This window comes from Triticum aestivum, chromosome 4A (assembly GCF_018294505.1).
Source record: "Triticum aestivum cultivar Chinese Spring chromosome 4A, IWGSC CS RefSeq v2.1, whole genome shotgun sequence".
Lineage (NCBI taxonomy): Eukaryota > Viridiplantae > Streptophyta > Magnoliopsida > Poales > Poaceae > Triticum > Triticum aestivum.
This window is the reverse complement of record NC_057803.1, coordinates 729,082,612-729,094,217: the sequence shown is the minus strand read 5'-3', so window position 1 is coordinate 729,094,217 and position 11,606 is coordinate 729,082,612.

Sequence of the window (11,606 nt, the reverse complement as noted above, 5' to 3'; positions counted from 1 at the left end):
TATTTTGGGACCTACTGAGGGAGTCCCGGACTAGGGGGTGTCCGGATAGCCGAACTATCATCATCGGCCGGACTCCAAGACTATGGAGATACAAGATTGAAGACTTCGTCCCGTGTCCGGATGGGACTTTCCTTGGCGTGGAAGGCAAGCTTGGCGATACGGATATATAGATCTCCTACCTTTGTAACCGACTCTGTGTAACCCTAGCCCTCTCCGGTGTCTATATAAACCGGATGGCTTTAGTCCATAGGACGAACAACAATCATACCATAGGCTAGCTTCTAGGGTTTAGCCTCCTTGATCTCGTGGTAGATCTACTCTTGTAACCCACATCATCAATATTAATCAAGCAGGACGTAGGGTTTTACCTCCATCAAGAGGGCCCGAACCTGGGTAAAAACATCGTCTCCCTCGTCTCCTGTTACCATCTGCCTAGATGCACAGTTCGGGACCCCCTACCTGAGATCCGCCGGTTTTGACACCGACATTGGTGCTTTCATTGAGAGTTCCTCTGTGCCGTCGCGATCAGGAAGGATGCCTTCTCCCGTCTTTAAAGACGGCACCGTCGTCAAGAGAGCTTTGGCCGCCGGCCAAACTGTCCGGCTAGGTGGTTTTCTTATGACCGCCTGTTCGGCCACCGCTCCGACGATGACCTCTCAGGTCATCAAAAGTGATCTTCACGTCAACCCGGAATTCTCCGAGCAGTTAGATCCGATTGAGCTCTCTTCTGTAAACGAGCTCTTGGATCGCATCGCCGCCCTGGGAGTCGCTACAGACTACGATCAGATTGAGCTTAAACCCGATCTGAGAGAGATTAACTCTCCTCAGGCCACCCACCACATTGTCGTGGTAGAGGAACAATGCGGCAACCCTTCTTCTACGTTGAAAACCAACTATGTCCGGATTCCCGATCCCTCCAAGCCGGATTCCCGCGAAGGGACGGACGCTAATCAAATACTGAACTTATAGTCAGGCATCGGACTAGATTCGTTGGAAAGCATCCAACAAGTCAAACTTCCAAATCCGGAAACTTCTTGGCCTTTGAGCCTCAGATCGGGCGGGGTTCCGAACTTGATTCCACCCGCCCACCCAAACAAAAGCGATCTATCTTGAATACGGCAAGAGCCCGATGAAACAGTACATCATTACTGGGCCAGATTCCTCCTGGTTATGAACAGGATAAAGGACTGCTGCGAAGAAAGCGCGATTTCAATTTTCCGCAACAATTGCACGGACAAGGGAATCATGAACGCCATAAGTCGTCGCGAAGTTACACGCTCCATCAACCTAGCAACTATCATACAAAAATACTATGCGGTAGAGAGTGCCAGGAGCACCGAAACTAGGTTTTGGGACAGTCCGGCCTTGACCACAACCCTAGTCCGAAGTAAAAGGGTGCGCCATACTCAAGCACCTGGGTTAAAAACCAAAAAGCAAAGACCCCCTAAAGGGCATGGAACTGTACTGGAGGGTTGGCTCAACGGACCCTGTAAAATCCACAGTACGGAGGGCGCCACTCCAACATACAACCTTCGAGCATGTTGGATACTACGGCAGGTGGACGAAAGTGGCGAAGGCTTTTTAGCCCCGGGCAAACAGCCCAGCAGTACCGGTACGGTATTAACAGTCTTCGAGACTTTCGCATCAAATAACATGTGAAAACGAACAATCCGCGGCCTCGCCAAAGTCTAACAAGTAGCAACAGCAAATCCATGGAGTGACACGGCTATCACCTTCAACGCCAGCGACGAATCTAAATTCCGAACAGCTAGAGCACCAGCCGCATTGGTCCTCAGTCCGATAGTGGACGGCTTTCGCCTTACCAAGGTACTCATGGATGGCGGCAGCGGATTAAACCTCATCTACGAGGAAACCCTTCAAAAAATGGATATTGACTGGAGCCGCATCTAGCGAAGCAGCACAACCTTCAGAGGGATAATCCCTAGTCGAGAAGTACGCTGCATAGGAAAAATCACACTAGACGTAGTGTTCGGCTCACCGGACAATTACAGGTCCGAGGAGGTCACATTCCAAGTGGCCCCATTCGGCAGCGGATATCACGCTTTGTTAGGGCGAGAGGCATTCACAATCTTCCAAGCTATACCCCACTACGGGTACATGAAGCTCAAAATGCCCGGACCCAATGGGATAATCACTCTTGCCAGTGATCTAGATACAGCACTCCGCGCTGAAAATAAGACAGCCGCACTGGCCCTAGAGGCATTGTCCGAAGCCCTAGCGGCAGAGGAACTAACCACGCTGCGCTCCATGGTGGATAGGGACGATGTGATACTCGATAAGAGGTCCAAGTCCACCTCTTTTAAACCAGCAGACGAAATAGTCAAATTTCAGGTCCATCCAATGGACCCCACAAAGACGGCCTCCATTGGGGCACAATTAAGTCCTGGTGTCGAAGCCGCACTACGAGAATTCCTTCGGGAAAATTGGGACATTTTTGCCTGGCACCCTTCAGACATGCCAGAAATCCCACGCGGGCTGGCAGACTCTTAGAAGCCTAAACATCCTAAAAGGATTCAAGCCGGTCAAACAAGCTCTTCGGCTATTTTCTGAACCCAAAAGACAGGCAATGGGAGAAGAGCTAGCCAAACTCTTAGAAGCCGGATTCATCAGAGATATAAAGCATCCGGACTGGCTAGCCAATCTAGTAATGGTACCAAAAAAGGACAAATCCTGGCGCCTCTGCGTCGATTTTAAAGACCTTAACAAGGCCTGTCCAAAGGACCCTTTCCCCCTCCCTCGCATCGACCAAATCATCGATGCTACCGCAGGGCACGTTTCATTGTGCTTCCTCGACGCATACTCCGGATACCATCAAATCAAGATGGCGGAGAAAGACCAGGCCACAACGGCATTCATTACTCCATATGGGCCATTCTGCTTCAACACAATGCCCTTCGGACTCAAAAACACCGGCGCAACATATCAGCGCATGATTCAAACATGTCTGGCTACCCAGATAGGCAAAACAGTAGAGGCATACGTAGATGATGTGGTCGTCAAGACCAAACACGTCGAAACTCTAGTAGAAGACTTGAGGGTGACATTGGACAACATCCGAGCATATGACATTAAGCTCAATCCGGAAAAATGCGTCTTCGGCGTACCAGCCGGAAAGCTCTTGGGCTTCATCGTATCCGGTAGAGGAATTGAAGCAAACCTGGCCAAAATCCGAGCTCTGTCACAATTGGATATTCCAAAAGACCTCAAGCAAATACAAAAACTAACCGGATGCGTAGCGGCCTTAAGTCGCTTCATCTCCCGTTTGGGAGAAAAGGCTCTGCCCCTCTACCGCCTCCTCCGGCACACCGAACATTTCGAATGGACGGATGCTGCCACAGCCGGACTCGAAGAAATAAAGGCCATACTGGCAACAAATCCGGTCCTGGTCGCGCCCAACCCGGGCGAACCTATGTTATTATATATCGCAGCAACACAGAAGTTGTCAGCGCGGTACTCGTCGTCAAGCGAGAGACAGAGGGGCACAGATTCCCTCTTCAAAAACCAGTGTACTACGTATCCACTGTTCTAACTCCATGCAAGTCCCGGTACCCACATTATCAAAAGATAGCATATGCGGTGTTCATGGCATCCCGGAAGCTGCGACACTACTTTCAAGAGTGTTCCATAACGGTGGCCTCCGAAGTACCTCTCAACGATATTATAAACAATCGCGACGCAACGGGCAGGATTGCAAAATGGGCTATTGAGCTCTTACCATTTGACATAACCTATAAACCACGGCGAGCTATAAAGTCGCAGGTTCTGGCCGACTTCGTCGCCGAACGGACCGAAGCCGAACTCCCTAAAGAGTACGGCGCATACTCCAATTGGATCATGCATTTCGACGGATCCAAAATGTTGGCTGGCTTGGGGGCTGGCGTCGTCCTAACGTCCCCAACTGGAGACACAATCCAATACGTACTTCAAATAATGTACATGGACTCCAATAACGCAGCCGAATACGAGGCCCTTCTACATGGCCTCCGGATGGCAATCTGCATGGGCATTCAAAGCCTAGAGGTGCGCGGGGATTCAAACCTTGCAATATCCCAAGTAAATGGAGACTTTGATGCCAAAGATCCAAAAATGGCAGCTTACCGCAACGCCGTCCTAAAAATGTCAGCTCGGTTCGAAGGACTCGAATTCCACCATGTAGACCGGGATAATAACCAGGCAGCCGATGTGTTAGCACGCATCGGCGCGAAACGAGACGCCGTCCCTCCAAACATCTTCCTGGAACGGCTCTTCAAGCCATCCGTGTTATGGGAAGAGGAGTCCGGAAATAACAATCCGGAGCCAGCTGCATCACCGAACTCAGAGCATTCTGACACAATCGGCGGCTCAGCCAACGAAATAACACCTTTAGCTCACGAAATAATGGCAGTAATTGGCCGTGGACAGAACCATTCCTAGCCTACTTAATTCGGCAGGAACTTCCCGAAGACCAAAATGAGGCCCGCTGCATAGTTCGGCGATCTAAAGCCTACAAGGTCCATGAGGGAGAACTTTATAAGAAAAGCACAACCGGAGTCCTTCAAAGGTGTATCTCCGAAGAGGAGGGGTGGAATCTCCTGGCTGAAATTCACGCCAGACTCGGCGGGCACAACGCTGCAGCCCGGGCACTCGTAGGCAAGGCCTTCCGTACAGGATTTTATTGGCCGACAGCCCGGGCAGATGCTCAGGACTTAGTCCAACGATGCGTCAGTTGCCAGCTCTTTGCTAATCAGAGCCACATGCCACCCACCGCCCTCAAAACTATACCCATTACCTGGCCGTTCGCGGTCTGGGGGCTTGACATGGTTGGACCCCTTAAAGGGGGAACCTACAAGCACAAATACTTATTGGTCATGGTGGACAAATTCACCAAATGGATTGAGGCCAAGCCGGTTAAAACGGCAGAATCCGGACCGGTGATAGACTTCCTATCCGGGGTAGTACACCGTTTTGGCGTCCCCCACAGCATCATCACTGATAATGGCACGAACTTCACTGCCTACGAGGTTAAACTCTGGTGCAAAAACATGGGCATCAAGCTCGATTACACTTCAGTCTATCACCCCCAAACTAACGGTCAAGTCGAGCGAGCAAATGGTCTAATCATGAGCGGCATCAAACCCAGACTAGTGCGGTCCCTCAAGGAATCTAACACGCACTGGGTAGAGGAGCTCGACTCCGCACTCTAGGGGCTGCAGACCACGCCAAACAGAACTAGTGGATTCACACCATTCTTCATGGTGTATGGCGCAGAGGCAGTTCTGCCTTGCGATATAATTCATGACTCACCTCGTGTGCGCATGTACGAAGAAAGAGAAGTCGAGTTGGATCAGCAAGACAGTTTGGACGCCTTAGAGGAGGAGCGGGACGTGGCAAAGGCTCGTTCCGCATTCTATCAGCAGCAGGCTTGAAGATATCAAAGCAGAGAAGTACGGGCCAAAACTTACAATGTCGGTGAACTCGTTCTACGCCTGCCGGACAAGAAAAAGGACAAACTTAAGCCCAAGTGGGAAGGTCCCTTCATCATCGACCAAGTCCTGACCGGCGGAGCATACCGTCTATGTAAAGCATCTGACAACCGACTCGAGCCGAACCCATGGAACGCAGCCCGTCTCCGAAGATTCTATGCCTAAACACCGGAATCAGAGTTCGTCTCACTCCCCCGTCCACCTTTTTATATTTTTTACTGCCTCTTGTCCCCCTCCTTCTTCCCACTTTTTTTTCAATACCTTTTATAGGCTGATTTGCACTTTGTTCGCACAAACTTGATGTGCCCCTAGCACTAATTATACCTGGGGGCTTCTTTACCAGAAGCTTATTAATATGGGCTTCACGCCCAATACATGTGTCATACTTCCACATGTACCTTTTATTCACCATTATATGCATCGATATGACTTAAGTTTTGGCCAAGCTGGGTTACCTGGCTCCTGTGCTTACCCCTACGTTCCCGATTGTTCGGCTAGGAGGTAAAGGGAGCACCTCTGCGATTGTTACTGCCGGGTCAGCCGGATGTGTACCTCAGACTGAGTGAAGCCGAAAGCTAGCGTTCTTAAGAGAATATTCGGTCAGTGTCTTGAAAGATGATTCATTACTTACTTATTTATAAGCCCCCAGATGCTTTTTCTGCTATTTTCGCAGTCCGGCATTGCACCTTAGGGCATGCCTCCCAGGGAAAGGAACCCTTAACGGAACTATTCTCCCTGGAAGATGTTTCTTACTAACCATGTAATATAACATAACTAGTTGGGCACTTGTCTGATAAAGCAATTATGACCCCGACGCCTTGTCTCCATGCATGCCCCGGTTCTTTTATAACCGTAAGGGTATTCGGACACACTCCGGACTGTTGGGTCCCGAGGTTGAAGTGAAACGGTCCGCAAAGACAAACGATCTACTATCCGGCTAGAAGGCATCTTACATGTCATTTCAAATTACATCGTCAAACCGACTGATTGTACTCCTCCTCAATCCCATCTAACAGGCTGTCTAATTTACAGTCCTATTGCGAATATTTTGCGGCCAGTTCTACTTGGCCATACATCAAGCTCACAGGGATCTCCTTCCCATCAGGCCCCGCAGGTCTGACCTCGGCCATGTGGTTTGGGTCAGCCTTCGGGTAGCGCGTCTTCACCATGGCCCAGGCCTCCCTGGCGCCCTGACGGCAGGCCGATATCTTCCACAAACAGAGGCGTCGCCGTGCTCCCTGGAGCTTCTCAGCAAGCTCACCAAGGCCCTCGGGTAGGGAGACAGATGGCCATAAAGCCTGAACGACGCCACTCATCGCCTGCCGAACACGTTCAAACAATTGCGCCAGCTCGAGAAGTTGGTCACCTGTTGACACAGGCATTTCCTCCGCAGGGCGACCTGTGAGCACACCTAAAGACATATTTCTATCAAACGACTTCCTCGCCGAATTCTTCTTTTCAAAGGAATTTGCTCAAGCACTTACTATAAATGCCACGACGAAGTCGCTGATTCTCCTTCAAGGAGCCAGACAGCTGGGCCCGAACACCTTTCAGCTCTTCTCCTAGCTGGGTGTGGGCATCTTGGAGCTTGTTTCTCTCCTGCTGCACCTTCATAAGCACCCTCTCGCTAGCCTTTAGCTGACGCAGTAGCTGTTGCTTGTCCGGATCTAGTCCGGTGCCCTCTGCAATATTATTGTCAGATTCACGCCACACTTTGTTACTTAATTATCTTTTCAAAGTACGTCTTACCAGCGGGGGTCTCTGTGGCTCCCCCTGTGGCGGCCAGTGCGGCCTCAAGTTGGGCCTTGCACTCTTGGAGCTCCTGGGACAGATGGGTATTCTTCTCCGTAAGATCCTGCATAAAAATTGATCCTTAAATCAGTTATTTTAACCATTTTAAGTCTCGGGGGCTACTGGCATATATAACTATTAAAATTACTTACACGTATGTCTTTCACATACTGCTCCGTGGCTCTGGTTAACCCATCTTGAGCGGCACGGAGGTGCGCATTTCCCGCATCAAAGGCATTTAACGCCTCCGGGGAGAAACATGCGTCACGAAGAACTGTCCGGCGACGCCTGTGATTCATGGCGCTCTCCACCTCAGACCGGGTGGCGGACAGCCTGTTGGCATCCTCCGTCGGAGGAGCGTCCAACTCATGCCTTGTATTCGCCTCCCCTTCCGGGCCATGCGTTGGAGCATGGCTGGCGGAGGCTTGATTGGCAACCTCTCCGGACACTGTCCGATGAGCGCTCTTTTTGGAAAAGTTATGAGCATGAATGTACCTCCTGGGAATCCTTCCCTTAAAAAATAGCGGTGCTCCGTACTGTTGCGGCGACGTTTCAGTTCGCGTCGCACTCCTCTTCCGCCTGCTGGGCCGGACTGACCCTTGTTGGCCGGTCGCCGCGGGCTCGACTTCCTACCGTAAAGGCGCTTCCTGTCGAACACCATTGGTGCACGGTGGTCAGAACTAAGCATTAAAGAAGTAACGGGGCCAGGACTTCGGTCGTACTCACCGGGGAAGCCGGACACAAACCGGGGTAGTCAACCATAATGGCGACTAAAGCATTATCTATGCTGAGCTGGTGGTACACCCCGTCGATCAGTTCCACCGTTAAGTCCGGATCCTCTTCGGAGGCCGGATCGAGGGACCTTTCTGGGTCTTCGGGTTGTGGGGCTAGGCTTTTTATGCCCTCCACATCCCGACGTAGTTCCTGTGTCAAAATCATACAATAAGACAATTGCCTTTAAAGGCACGGTTCAGATATGCATGCGACCGCTTACCCAGCTCCAAGGGTTGTTCATGGAAAATCCGTTCAGAGGATTCGTGCGGAGGAAGTCCTCCTTCTCCCCCTTGTACAAGCCGGACAGGATCTTCACCAGATCATCGGCCGAGCCAGGTCCCTTGCGGCCGTGACGGGTGGCGTCGTCATCTCCGTTGATGTCCCACATGGGGTGGACCCTATATTGGAGCGGCTGCACCCCACGCATAATGCATGTGGCCATGACTCCGATCATGGTTAATCCGGAATGGGCTAGCAGTCGTATCCGGCCCATCAGGTAATGGACGCTACTATCATCTTCTCGTCGAGGGCTCCGTGGGCGCCAACTTAGGCGTTTCTTCAGGGGAGCGTTGCTGAACTCCGGAAGGCCGATCCGGACTGGATCCGGCAGCGGAGCATCCTCCATATAAAACCACTCCGAAGGCCAATCTTCGGACGTTTTCTTCGGGGTCCCGGACAGGTATCCGGTCCCGGCGATGCGCCATATTTCGGCTCCGCCCACTTGATATATCGACCCCTCATGAGAGCGGGGTACGAGGCAAAACAGCCTCTTCCACAGTGCAAAATGGGGCTCAATGCCCAAGAACATCTCACACAGAGCTATGAAGCCCGCGATGTGCAAAATGGAGGCAGGTGTAAGGTGATGAAGCTGGAGTCCGTAGAACTCCAGGAGCCCCCAGAGAAACGGATGTATAGGAAATCCGAGTCCCCTTATTAAGTAGGAGACGAAGCACACCCGCTCTCCTTTGGAGGGATTGGGGGCGCTCTCCGCCTGCTTCCCACCTTTGTAGGTGGCCAGTCCGGCTCGAACCGGAACCATGAAGGCCGGGGGAAGATATCCCTCTGCTTGGAGCGTCACTAACTCGATGTGCGGGACTGAGGATCTCCTCCAATCTCCTGGCTTAGGGCTGGGAGCGCGAGAAGAGGAGCCGCATCGACTGTCCATGTTGGAATGGGTTCGGTGTCAGATGCGCCTCGATGAGTGCTTGCGGAAGGAGGATGATGTTATTTGGATCTGGATCCTCGCCTCTCTTATAGGCAGCTTATTTGCGCAGCTAGGGGGTAAAACATAAAAATACCCTGGCTTTTCGCATTCATGCGCCGCGTGGAAGAAGACCATTATTGGACGCGGAAGCCAAGGAGCGCAACATTTAGAAGCAACCGGACACTATCCGGCAAACACATGGAGCATGAAGAAGAACCCGCCTTGCAAATGCCAAAGACAACATACGCGCTGGATTCGTCGTTATTGAAGCCTGGTTCGGGGGCTACTGAGGGAGTCCCATACTAGGGGGTGTCCGGATAGCCGAACTATCATCATCGGACGGACTCCAAGACTATGAAGATACAAGATTGAAGACTTCGTCCCTTGTCCGGATGGGACTTTCCTTGGCGTGGAAGGCAAGCTTGGCGATACAGATATATAGATCTCCTACCTTTGTAACCGACTCTGTGTAACCCTAGCCCTCTCCGGTGTCTATATAAACCGGATGGCTTTAGTACATAGGACGAACAACAATCATACCATAGGCTAGCTTCTAGGGTTTAGCCTCCTTGATCTCGTGGTAGATCTACTCTTGTAACCCACATCATCAATATTAATCAAGCAGGACGTAGGGTTTTACCTCCATCAAGAGGGCCCGAACCTGGGTAAAAACATTGTGTCCCTCGTCTCCTGTTACCATCCGCCTAGACGCATAGTTCGGGACCCCCTACCCGAGATCCGCCGGTTTTGACACCGACACCTACCCTACTGGAAAGACCTAGAGGTCCGCTCTTCGATCGACGTGATGCACATGACAAAGAACCTTTGCGTGAACCTGCTAGGCTTCTTGGGCGTGTATGGGAAGACAAAAGATACACCTAAGGCACGGGAGGACCTGCAACGCTTGTACGAAAAAGAGGGCATGCCTCCGAAGCAGTATGAAGGTCCTACCAGCTACGCTCTTACGAAAGAAGAGAAAGAAATCTTCTTTGAATGCCTGCTCAGTATGAAGGTTCCTACTGGCTTCTCGTCGAGTATAAAGGGAATAATAAATATGCCAGAGAAAAAGTTCCAGAACCTAAAGTCTCATGACTGCCATGTGATTATGACGCAACTGCTTCCAGTTGCGTTGAGGGGGCTTCTACCGGAAAACGTCCGATTAGCCATTGTGAAGCTAGGTGCATTCCTCAATGCAATATCTCAGAAGGTGATCGATCCAAAAATCATACCAACGCTAAGGAGTGATGTGGCGCATTGTCTTCTCAGTTTCGAGCTGGTGTTCCCACCATCCTTCTCCAATATCATGACGCACGTCCTAGTTCATCTAGTCGACGAGATTGTCATTCTGGGGCCCGTATTTCTACACAATATGTACCCCTTTGAGAGGTTCATGTGAGTCCTAAAGAAATATGTTCGTAACCGTGCTAGGCCAGAAGGAAGCATCTCCATGGGCCATCAAACAGAGGATGTCATCGGGTTTTGTGTTGACTTCATTCCTGGCCTTAAGAAGATAGGTCTCCCTAAATCGCGGTATGAGGGGAGACTGGCTGGAAAAGGCACGCTTGGAAGGGACTCAATAATATGCAGGGACAGATATTCTTGGTCTCAAGCACACTACACAGTTTCTACAGAACTCTACCTTTGTGACCCCGTATGTCGATGAACACAAGAACAGTCTGCGCTCCGAACACCCGGAGCAGTGCGACGACTGGATTACATGTGAACACATCAGGAATTTCAGTAGTTGGTTGGAAACACATCTCAGAGGTGGCAGCACTGTTTGTGATGAGTTGTACTTGTTGTCCAGGGGACCATCTTCGACTGTAATGATTTGGAAAGGATACGAGATAAATGGGAATACATTTTACACGATTGACCAAGATCAAACGAGCACCAACCAAAACAGCGGTGTCCGCTTTGATGCAGCAACCGACAGGGGAAAGGACACATATTATGGTTACATAGTAGACATATGGGAACTTGACTACGGAGTAGATTTTAAGGTCCCTTTGTTTAAGTGCAAGTGGGTCAATCTATCAGGAGGCGGGGTACAGGTAGACCCACAGTACGGAATGACAACAGTGGATCTGAAAAATCTTGGGTACACTGACGAACCGCTCGTCCTAGCCAATGATGTGGCACAGGTTATCTATGTGAAGGACATGTCTACCAGACCGATGAAAAGAAAAGATAAGGAAGCGAATACATCATACGATGAGCCAAAGCGCCACATAGTTCTTTCAGGAAAAAGGGACATCCTGGGAGTGGAGGGCAAGACAGACATGTCTAAAGAGTATGAAAAGTTTCATGAAATTCCTCCCTTCAAAGTCAAGGCTGGCCCAAGCATCCTGATA